We start from the raw sequence: 12,280 nt of genomic DNA on the forward strand, positions 1-12,280 counted from the left end.
AATTTTTAATATTTAATATTTATTATTTAATACATAAGAAATAATAATGAAAAAAATAAATTCATTAAATATGTAATAATTGGTTACATTGGACAGACAAAAAACTAATGACCCGCCTGATTATAACGTCCCCCGGTTCCACATCCCGATGCGTTAGTTTGTCTCCGAGGTCTCCCACGATTTTCTTGAGGTGTTTGTGGTCTCTGGGTGCTGACCTGATCGAACGATGGCTGGTTGGAAGGTCCGACGGAAGTTCCGCTGGTATTTGACAGATGTGTCATCATTTGCTCCCAATATCCGGAGGGGCTCTGGCCAACGACGCTTCCGTAATGGAGTTCGTTGTCCATGTCATCGTAGTTAGGGTGCTGGGGTTGGGTGAATTGGGGACGGTATAGTTGCCCAAATTGGGCCATTGAGTCGTTTTGAAAACGAAGCAATGGTTCCTGGGGCGTGCTATAGTTAAACAGTGGTTGGGTGTTCATTGGTGGGGGGCTACGATGAAGTGATCCATATGAATTATCTGGGCTGTAGACGGTTGTGGATGCGGGGTTTGATTCTTGGTTTTGTGTTTGGGTGGGTGGTATGAACGGGGTGCGACGTTGGATGGTTGGTTGTTGGGTGATTGACATGAACGGGTTGTGATGTTGGGTGTTTGGTTGTTGTGTGTATGTGGTCGGTTGATGTTGTGTGGTTGGTTGTTGGGTTTGAGTGGGTTCACATTGGTCTTGGGTGGGTTCACATTGGTGTTGGATGGTGAATTGACGTGAGACATACGATGACGAAGCAAGTTGGCGCGGATCCATCAAATACCGTAACTCAGATACAAATTGCTGAGTTGTTACAGACCTAAACCATGCCATATATTGTTGAGTGGGTCTTGTACCTTGGATGACTGGTTTGTTCAAGATGTGTTGTCGTCGATTCCTCCATTGACGACACATGTCTTTTGCAAAGTCTCTCCAGTCAAAATAATCCCACTGTGCATCGACTCTTTTTTGATGCCAATTCCCCAAACACGTGGGAGATTCTAGAACCTGTTGTAGCATTCTGAACTGCAGTTTGACCCAGTCACTTTGGTGCATTTCACTATAGTGAATCAGATAATCGGTGTCTTCGCTGTCCAAATTGCAGCATCGTCATGGTTCACATCATGATTCAGACCCAGCTATGGCCTCCAAACAAACTGTAAAACAATACCAAATCGTTAGATGAAAAATAATTTGAGAAGTATTTTTAAATTAAAATATAGTTTGGTAGGAGTATTACATCGTCATGTCCAATGTGGTCCAATAGATTTCGATAGACTACAATAGCGTGTTTCGGACACCTATTGTAGTTCATTCCCCTTACTGACCACCTAAGATAATAAAAAGAAGTGAAAAATATTATTTACTTTTAATTATAATAATAAATATAATTAACTAAATGGTGAATGGTAAAGTGTTAGACTTACTTGGTTGCAAACGAGAACACGAATGGGCGCTCATTTATCGGGGCGAGCGACGACATTCTAGACCACCCTCAAGCTTGAAGCAAATAAGCACATGAAAAAAAAGTACATGTATTCTTTTTTGCAGTTCTACACATTGCACTATATAGATGGGCCAACACAGCTGAACCCCAACTAAAAGTGTTTACCTTATTAATGTTGCGTAATAAACGTAAATACATTATATCCACAGAATTACCTGTACTTTCTGGAAACAAAAAGTTACCAAATAAAATCATAATATAACACCGAACTTTTATTATTTTCTCATACTCGGTTGAATCGTCAGACAATACTATATTGGCATAATATTGTTTTAGGTATTTTAAATTTATACCTTGCCCCCTTGCTTGACCGGATGTGTCTCCCTCAGTTTCGTCGTCTAACAAAGGGGCACCCAATAATTCATTGCATATATTGTTGTCTTGGTTAACTCGCCCATTCACTGCCTTTCCATCTATACGGAGACCCAACAACATGTACACGTCCTCAAGTGTGACGGTACACTCACCAATCGAAAGGTGAAATGTGTGGGTCTCGGGTTTCCACCTCTCAAATAAAGCCAGAATGAACTTGTAGTCCACTGAGTACGAAACAATGTTTAGTAGATTTCTAAATCCACATCCTCTAATATATGGTTCTATTAAAGGATCGTGGGGTACATATTCATGTACACAACATCTAAACCGCTTCGGATCCTAATAACAAAAAAGTAAGAAAATACAATTAGAAGAAGAAATACATACTCAACAAACACACATCTATAAGAAGTAATCCAAAAATAGAAACTAAAAAGAGAGATATTACAAAGGTATAACACAAAGAAGATATGTATTAGAAGTAATCCAAAAATAGAAACTAAAAAGAGAGAGATTACAAAGGTATAACACAAAGAAGATATGTATTAGAAGTAATCCAAAAATAGAAACTAAAAAGAGAGAGATTATAAAGGTATAACACAAAGAAGATATGTATTAGAAGTAATCCAAAAGTAGAAACTAAAAAGAGAGAGATTACAAAGGTATAACATAAAGAAGATATCTATTAGAAGTAATCCAACAATAGAAACTAAAAAGAGAGAGATTACAAAGGTATAACACAAAGAAGATATGTATTAGAAGTAATCCAAAAATAGAAACTAAAAAGAGAGAGATAATCCAAAAATATAAACTAAAAAGAGAGAGATTACAAAGGTATAACACAAAGAAGATATATATTAGAAGTAATCCAAAGTAGAAACTAAAAAGAGAGAGATTACAAAGGTACAACACAAAGAAGATATGTATTAGAAGTAATCCAAAAATAGAAACTAAAAAGAGAGAGATTACAAAGGTATAACGCAAAGAAAATATGTATTAGAAGTAATCCAAAAATAGAAACTAAAAAGAGAGAGATTACAAAGGTATAACACAAAGAAGATATGTATTAGAAGTAATCCAAAAATAGAAACTAAAAAGAGAGAGTTTACAAAGGTATAACACAAAGAAAATATCTATTAGAAGTAATCCAAAAATAGAAACTAAAAGAGAGAGATAACATACAAATGCCGAGATATTCTCGATTGTGCCTCTGTGTTCATCGCCCATAGTCAACAAAGACATGATTTGAATTTGCAAAGCTTGAGTTTGGTAGATGAAAGAAGTGTGGTAGAAGAAAATACTTGAGTATTGATGAAGATGATTTGATATTGTTGATATGAGAGACTATTTATAGATGAATGAATGAGTAGGTTTGGAACCTAAAAAGAGTGTGATTGGTTGCATGGAAAGGCAAGAGGAGACAAGAGAATGACAAAATTCAGCATGGAAGAGAAAGCTAGCATGTGAGGAATCTTCTTGGCGCATGTGAAGAAAGCAAATGCAAGGGAAGAGGAGCTCTTGAGTTTGGCGCCTACATGTGATTTCTCATATGCAAGGAAGAGGCACCCTTCCTCTTGGCGCCATAGTGTAGGGCAATTGGAAGGGGCGCCCTTCCTAGTGGCGCCTGAGTGTTGTTTTATGAAGAGGCGCCCAACCCTTTGGCGCCTTAGTTACTTTATAGCGCCTAGGGAATGGGCGTCTAGGTTGAAATCTTAGGGCACAAAGCTCAGAACTCAAAGATTCTTTGATTCCCTGGCGCTTGTGTATTCTTTTCAATCTTTTCTCTGCGTGCTGGATTCCTTCAACTGCATGCATGGTCAAGTATATACAGAAAATTACCAAGTTATCAATACAACGACCAACTTACCAATGACCAACCTATTTATGCTGTGTAGTTGAACAACTTAGCAATGCATTCAGTTTCAATTCCATTCAAACTATCTACATATTTAATATTTCAACACAATGTCTTCCACACAACATTACATGATCAATGCACATGTCGAAGGTGAAATATTTGATCATCAGTTGTTCGATTTTTGTTTTCGAAACACAGAGGTGACTCGGTTTACAATAAATCGACGATCAAATTTTTCACATCTGAAACAAAGAATAGGAAAGAAATTGCAGTGCAATAATGTGGGTCAAATCATCTATAAAAATCCGGTTTGATTTGCAGAAAACCAGGTAAAATTTTATCAGAAGAAGATTCGAGATGATGATGATGTTCAACATATGTTTGGCAGTTACAAACAATCCGGTTACAACGATATAGAGTTGTATATATTACCACATCAACAATAGAAGTCTCAGTACATTGATCAGTCACAAGTGTTTTGTACGACTGATGACGAACAAACTGAGGTGAATGTTCCAGACGATGAAGAAGAGGAACCTGAGATCATGGTTGATTCGATGGTGAACGTTGAAGAGGAAGATGAGCCAATACCAGCAAGTCATGTATATTGCCCACCTTAACACCTGACAAAGTTAAATTTGGGTTCAGATGAACCTTCGGCAGATGTATGGTACAATCCTTGCGTGTAAATGCAAGGATCTCTGAAACAAGGAGACATATTTCGCACAAAAGAGGAATGTGTAAAAGCCATTAAGAAATTCCACATGCAACTATCAGCAGATTTCAGAGTGACAAAACTGACGCATCGAGGTATAAAGTTTATTGTCCGAATGAGCACTGCCTTTTTAGGTTGTCAGCTTCGTACCGGAAGAGGAGCAAGTCTTGGGAGATTGGATCAATGGGTCTAGATCACACATGCATGCTGACAAACCCAATGCAGGATCATCGTAAATTAAGCTCTCAGCTAATATACGATGAAATATTGCCTGTCATTGGCGACAATCCGTCGTTAAAGGTGAGTACAATAATCTCGCATATTAGGGCAAAGTACGAGTACACTCCATCATATAGGAAGACATGGATAGCTAGAACAAAAGTTGTTGAAAAAGTGTTTGGCAATTGGGAGAAGTCTTACAAACAACTTCCAAAATACCTGTTGGCTCTAAAACACTATGCTCTTGAGACAATTGTCAAGATGGAAACATTGCCCGCATATACACCAGATGGTACGTGTGCTGTTGGAAATAGAATATTTCACCGTCTATTCTGGGCGTATCAACCGTGTATCATAGGTTTTTCTTTTTGTAAACCAATTATACAAATTGATGGTACATGGTTGTATGGAAAATGCAAAGGAACGTTACTGATGGCAGTGACACAAGATGGGAACAACAATATTTTTCCAATCGCCTTTGTCCTAGTTGAAGGGGAGACTGCTGAGGGATGGAGTTTTTTCCTAAGAAATCTCCGATTGCACGTTGCACCTCAGCCTAACTTGTGTTTGATCTCTGATAGACACCCCTCAATTATCAGTGCATATAATAACATTGACAATGGCTGGCAAAATCCTCCTTCGACGCATGTGTTTTGTATTAGACATATTGCTCAGAATTTCATGCGGAAAATCAAAGATAAGACGTTGCGTAAGAAGGTTGTCAATGCAGGTTACGCATTATCAGAACCTTCTTTCAAACACTACCGCGAGGAAATAAGATTGTCGAACGAAGATGCGGTTCGGTGGATCGATAGTATTCCGTTGGAGAAGTGGACTAGGGCATACGACAACGGTCAGCGTTGGGGCCACATGACAACAAATCTTGTGGAATCAATGAACTCTGTCTTCAAAGGCATCCGTAACCTACCAATAACCGCTTTGGTGCAAGCTACATATTTCAGGCTAGGGGCGTTGTTTGAAACTAGATGCTCAAAATGGAGTTCAGTGTTGCAATCTGGATAATTTTTCAGTGATGCTTCAATGAAATTAATCAGACATGAAGCTGCCAAAGCAAACACACACGTGGTTACGGTATTTGACCGAACTAAAGGTTGGTTTAGTGTTGCCGAGTCCATGGATCACAATGAGAGCATGCCAATGGAACAATCAAAGTCAAACTAGATAGAGGTTGGTGCGACTGCGGAAGGTTCCAAGCCTTTCGTACCCCCTACTCCCATGTCATTGCGACATGCTCAAAGGTTTGAAGGGATCCATCCTACTTGCTATCTGAAGTTTACAAAGTCGCCAGCCTTTCAAATGTTTATAAAATTAGTTTTTCGGTAGTGACAAAAGAGGATTATTGACAAGAATATCAAGGGGACATCGTTTGGCACAACGAAGTTATGCGAAGGAAGAAAAAGGGTCGCCCTAACAGCACCCGGATTCGAACCGAAATGGATACGACGAACAAAATGGTTAGACTATGTAGTTCATGTTGTCAACCAGGTCACAATCATAATAACTGTCCTAGTGTTGGAACGAGCACAACCAGATAAATTCAGATGTACCTCTGTTGCTATATATGGAAAACTAAATTTATTTCAAAGTACCTCTGTTGCAATATATGGAACACTAAATTTACTTCATAGTAGACGTCTGTGACGAAAAGACAGTTGTTCATAAAAAATAACACAAATAATTAAAACAACTAGAATACAAAAACTATGCGATTACAACCATCAAAACAATTTTGAACATGTAATGCATCATCCTACGAGCGTCTTGGTCGGTCTTAATATCCACCCATTTGCGCACTTCTCCGTGTTGGTTGAACGTGGGCACAAGCCATTGTATTCTTCTAATCAGTTCACCCTCTCCAATTTCTCCCTCTAACCAACTGTACAACGTTCGATTAAGACGTTCAAACGTATCTGTGTTCCAAAGTCGAATCTGTATCGAAGCCGCAACGACAGAAAATATTACATCAGCATTTCGTTTCTGAATGTATGTAGACATTGTTGAAACAATGAAAATTGAAATTGATGGTTGAACTAGACTAGGAGATGAATTTGAGTGAAAATAATTGTATGCAAGGCATAGTATTTATAGAGACGAAACATCTATTGGACAAAACACGTGGGCGCTAGATGAATTGGCGCCCACATGACCATCACAAGTAGGCCCCACATGAATTGGCGCCCACCATTAAAAATACACACATGCGCCAGAGGCATCGGCGCCTCCTCATGAGGGCCAATGCAGGCGCTACAAGCATTGGCGCCTCCTCATGAGGCCCAATGCATGTGCACCAATGCTACTGGCGCCTCCTCTTATTGGTATGGGGGTGCGCCAACTCATCTGGCGCATCCTCTACCAAACTTGGTTATTTTGTTTTTTTTTTTTGAAAAATTGGTTATTTTAGATTTTTTTTTGAAAAACTTGGTTATTTTGAAAAAAAAATTGAATTCTGACATAAAAAGTTTTCAAAGACTTGAAAATATAAGTTGGGTTTTAATAGATTTTAAGGAGATGGGTAAAAGAAGAAAAATGCAAATATAAATTGGATTTGAATAGATTTTAAGGAGATGGGTAAAAGAAGAAAATTGCAAATAAATAAGTACTAGTACAAAGAAAATAAAGAGTTGAGAGATAAGATAAGAAGAACACACAAGGTTTTGTCATAGTTCGGCCCAAATTATAAAGCATATGTCCAGTATCCAAGAATAAGAGCATTTAACTTGTCACTTTATTTAGAGCATTTTTATTATATTAAAAATAAGTTTTTTTTTTTAAATTTACTTGATAAATGCAGTATATATCAAAAAATTTCAAAATTTCCATTTTCTTATTGAAAGAATTAAAAAAAAAAAAATTCCAAAATTTTCAAAAAATCATTTTTTACACTATCTAAAATTTTGAAATTTCTGATAACTATAGAAAATTTTGAAATTTCAAATACACTATCGGAATTTTCGAAATTCTAGGTACTATTCAAATACACTATCGGAATTTTCGAAATTCTAGGTATAGTACCTGAAATTTTGAAATTTTCAATAGTGTTAAATTTTTTGTATTGAATATCTATCGGAAAATTCATTTAGTTGAAATTTCTGGTATATAATGGAACATTTAGAACTTTTCGATAGTATTTTTAAATTCACGTAAATTTCATAAATTCCGATATATCAGAAATTATAAATGTATTATTGAAATTTTAGTGTATCGGAAATTCCGATATGCTTACTGAAAATTTCGTATGAAAATTTATTTCAAATTGATTTCAAGGGTAGTTTTGAAATTATTATACTATAGGGGGTTCCATGTTCAAATTTGGGGTTGATAAGCTAAATGTTCCAAAAATAATACCTTGAGATTTCTATTATCATATAGATTTTAATACATGATCAATCCACAGCTTTCTTATACCAAATTTTTATCTCAGGTCAGTTTGTAACCTTTATAATTATATAATCAAGAGAACATTCCTCTATTGGTTTTACAATTTCAAAATAGAATTAAAACATCAAATTACACAAGTTATAATATTAAACATTTACTCTGTTGTCACTAAAATAGTATTAAGCGTGCAAGAAATTTTACAAACAAAGTGAGAATAGAGTAGAAGGTATTTTAAGAAAACTTGTTTGTTTTGAAATGAACACAAGATCTCTTTCTAGTAAAAGATTTGGACCAGTTTAGAAATTTTAGAAGGCCCATATCCGATCCATAATCAATTAGGCTACACCATAATTGATTATGACTTAGCAAATAAGAAAAATTCGGTTGGATCAAATCAATCACTAGGTCTCCATAATTGATAACTAAACTAGTTTCACCTCATAATCGATTGCACAAGTGTCATAATTTATTATAGGTTTAGTTTCGTTGCATAATTGATTATAAAGACGTCCTAATCAATTATGGTTTGATTTAAAATGTTTTGGACCATTCCAAAATGAATTTCAAAAGAGGTTTGAAAATAGATGAAATTTTAAATAAGAAGTTTTACAAATGTGTAGATGACTTTAGTACTTTGTGAGTAACACACTCAATTTTATATTTATTAGTCCTAAAAAGATTAGACAACATAACACATGAACATATGACGAGCTTTTAGCATATAAGAAGTTTTTCGAACAAATCTTTTCTTAGGATGACGATGAATATTTTGCACTTTATTCACTTTCTCTTTATTGGATCTGTCACTTGCTTTAACAAAGATAGTTTTACTAGTATTTGATTTGTCAAATTTTGAATAACCAAGTCCACTCTTATCATTGGAATATCTTTGTCTACTAATGATAGTTTTCAGTCCAATTTGTCACTTTTCATATCTTTCAATAACTCTTTTTAATTGGACAATTTGAAAAGAAAGTGAATTACACTCATTGCATGTAGAACTCTATTTTTCTTTATCAAAATAATTCTTTTTTTCTTTATCAAAATATTTTTGCATTGTGTCAATCTTCTCTCCAAGAGATGAGATTTGTTTCTTTTGTGTTGATACTATTTTGTACATAATGTTACATTCATTGAGTAATTCATCTAATACTCATTTTACATCATTATCATAAGAAATGTTTTCATTACTAACCTCATCTTCTTTATCATTTGAATGATATGATGCCATAATTGCAAGATTAATACTTTCTTTACTTTCTGAATCGGATGATGAACTTACTTCCTTATCATCACATGCAATATAAGCCCTTTTAAATTTTGATCTTTTTCTCCCTTTATGATCATTTTTCTTAGCAAGTTTTGGATAATACATCTGCATGTGTCATTTCTTTCCACATTCAAAGCAAGTGAAATTTTGGGTTGACGTAGAAGCTTCCTTCTTCTTGGAAAATTTCTTCCTTTTTTGCAAAGTTTAAAGATTTATCATTATTTAAAATTTTGCCAAACCTTTTTACAAGAAGAATGAAGTTCTCATCTTTATCCAGAATGTCTTTTTCCAATTCTTCTATTGAATCAACCTTTAAAGCAATACTTTTGGATTTGCTCTCTCGCGTATCATGGTTCTCTAGTCTACCAAGTTCAATCTCATGCTCTTGGAGTTTTCCGAACAATATTGCAGACGTCATATTGGATAAACTCTTATTTTTTGATATTGTCGTCACTTTCGAACAATGTTGCAGACGTCATATTGGATAAACTCTTATTTTTTGCACATTTGAATTGATTGGAAGAGGTGAATTTGAAATTCAGAATGACTATTTATAAGTGAAATGTACCTTTTGGAAAGAGTACAATATCATGAAACATTGCCATGATTCATGATTAAAAGGTGGAAAATGTTAGATTTAATTTGAAACTGAAAAGGTGATAATGGTTCAGTGGTAACCGGTTACCATTATGACGTAACCGGCTACAGTTGTAGTTTTTTACAAAAATATTGAAATTTTCGTGTTTGTAATTGGATACAGGTTTTGTGTAACTGGTTACAACTGATTGGAAAACGCCCCAAAAAAACAACTTGTAACAACATAAATTCTATGCAAACCTTTTCAAAACATGAATGAATGATTATATGTGAAAATTTTAAATTGTTTTGAGCATCTAAAGAGTTATATAAGGCATAATTGTAATTTGTACCTTATGCTCAATGATCATTTAATATTTGTCCAAGATTCAATATTTCTTGAGTACCAAGTTTTGTCATAAACAACTTCTTTGAAACTTTGAGTTTTTTCCTTCTTTTGATAATGCGTTTGAGCAAGATTCTTTGTCTTCATTAAAACACAAATCAATGATGAAAGCTTTTATTCATAACAAGGTTATCCTCATTGTATGTTTTTAAAAAGTACACTTGGCACCTGCTGTGGAGCCCAATAAAACTAATTTGGACCATACTCATTACCCTTCATCAACTACCTAGGTGTGTTCACTGTAGGAAAATCCGAACCAAACCTAAATCCAAAGCAAACCATAATTTTTTGGTTGAGAATTTTTGTAGTTCGGGCAAAGACCAAAATTTAGACCAATGAAACCCAGTGATAATTGGTTCGGGCATCATATTTCCAATATTCCACCCACTATCTGCCTTTCAGAACCAACCACAATTAATTCTCGTGACTCATATCACCATTATCATGGAAACTAGTACCAAATATTAAACTTCAAAAAGAAAAAAGTAAAGGTGGACATGTTATACTATTTAATTTGTTATTAGAAAATTACTAATATACTGTGCTAACCGAGCATAGAGTTGAGAACTACCTTTATTACCTTACTAATTGAAGTGACTAATTGCATATTCAAAATCCTATTTGTCAGATTTTTTTCCTGTTAAATATTTTTGATTATATTATGGAAAAGTTGTTAGTCTAGGGTTTATAATCGAACACTATTAATACAATAATTTTTTATATTATGATGGAAAATTAATTATTGTAAATTATTTTATTTAAATATTTTTTCAATTTTTTAATGTACCCGTTCAAACTAAACCAAACAAACTCATTGTTTCTCGGTTCGGTTCAGTTTGAGCTTTATCATTTTTTTTTCAAATCTAATCCAAATCAATATACTTTTTAATTGGTTTGGGCATCGAATTCTCTCAAAACCAAACCAAATTGATCCGCGAACACTCATACAACTACCTTACGCACCTTCTCCAACGAGATGGAAGAATGGGGGCACAAATGCAACCGTAAACACCATTGCATAAGGGTTCATCGATGGTGGAGAATCCATCTTTTCCCGCTGGAAGTATGCAAGGGAGATTTTGATGGCAAACATCATGCCCGTCTTCCCCGAGGTAGTTTCAGAGAAGGAACCGGAATATGAAATCACCTTTTTTGGCAGAGACGCCGCCAACATCTTCCCTCATAACAATGACCCCATGTTATCATGATCGAGTATGATAATTTGAACGTAAAACGAGTGTTGATTGACCTCGAAAGCTTAGGGGATGTCTTGTTCTAGGATGCCTTTGAGAGACGTTGCCTTGATCTGAATGACATCCAAACATTTCAAGGCTCAGTGGCCGATTTTTATGGGGAACACGTACAATTGAAAGACCAAATAACACTCGAGACAACATTCGGGTTGAACAAGAACGCAAAGACAATCAATGTCAAATAACTCATAGTAGACACCTCATCACCATGCAACATCATTGTAAGGATAATTGTCAGTTGATCAATTAGGCTTAAACTCAAACATTAATGGAATCAATAACTGAATATCTTTTGGAACTTGTAAGATATTCCGTAGCAATCTCCATAATTAATAAATCAATTGTCTTAATTCAATTATTCTTTTTTATTGTTTAATCGTAAGTTATTTTCTACGAACAACTCTTTGATTTATTTTTATTATCGTTCTTATTTGTAGTTATTTTTTATCAATTATATTTTGTTAAGAGTCTCACATCGAACAATATACGACATAAACATTTGTTAATAAGTGATAATAGTTCTCACGATACAAGTCAATTTTATAAGTTTGAGTTATGCCAAATCTAAATTTCTAAAGATAATATCAAAGTCAAGTTCAAGATCCGTTGAACCACCTACTGTCAAGTTTCCTATATCGCACCATCCACCCCTTATTTTAAGGGACCTAGTATAATAATATTGGGCGTGAAGGTGTGTATGTGTTAAGAGTCCTATCGAAAAATATGACTTCAACAT

This window comes from Lathyrus oleraceus, chromosome 6 (assembly GCF_024323335.1).
Source record: "Lathyrus oleraceus cultivar Zhongwan6 chromosome 6, CAAS_Psat_ZW6_1.0, whole genome shotgun sequence".
In the NCBI taxonomy this organism is placed as follows: Eukaryota; Viridiplantae; Streptophyta; class Magnoliopsida; order Fabales; family Fabaceae; genus Lathyrus; species Lathyrus oleraceus.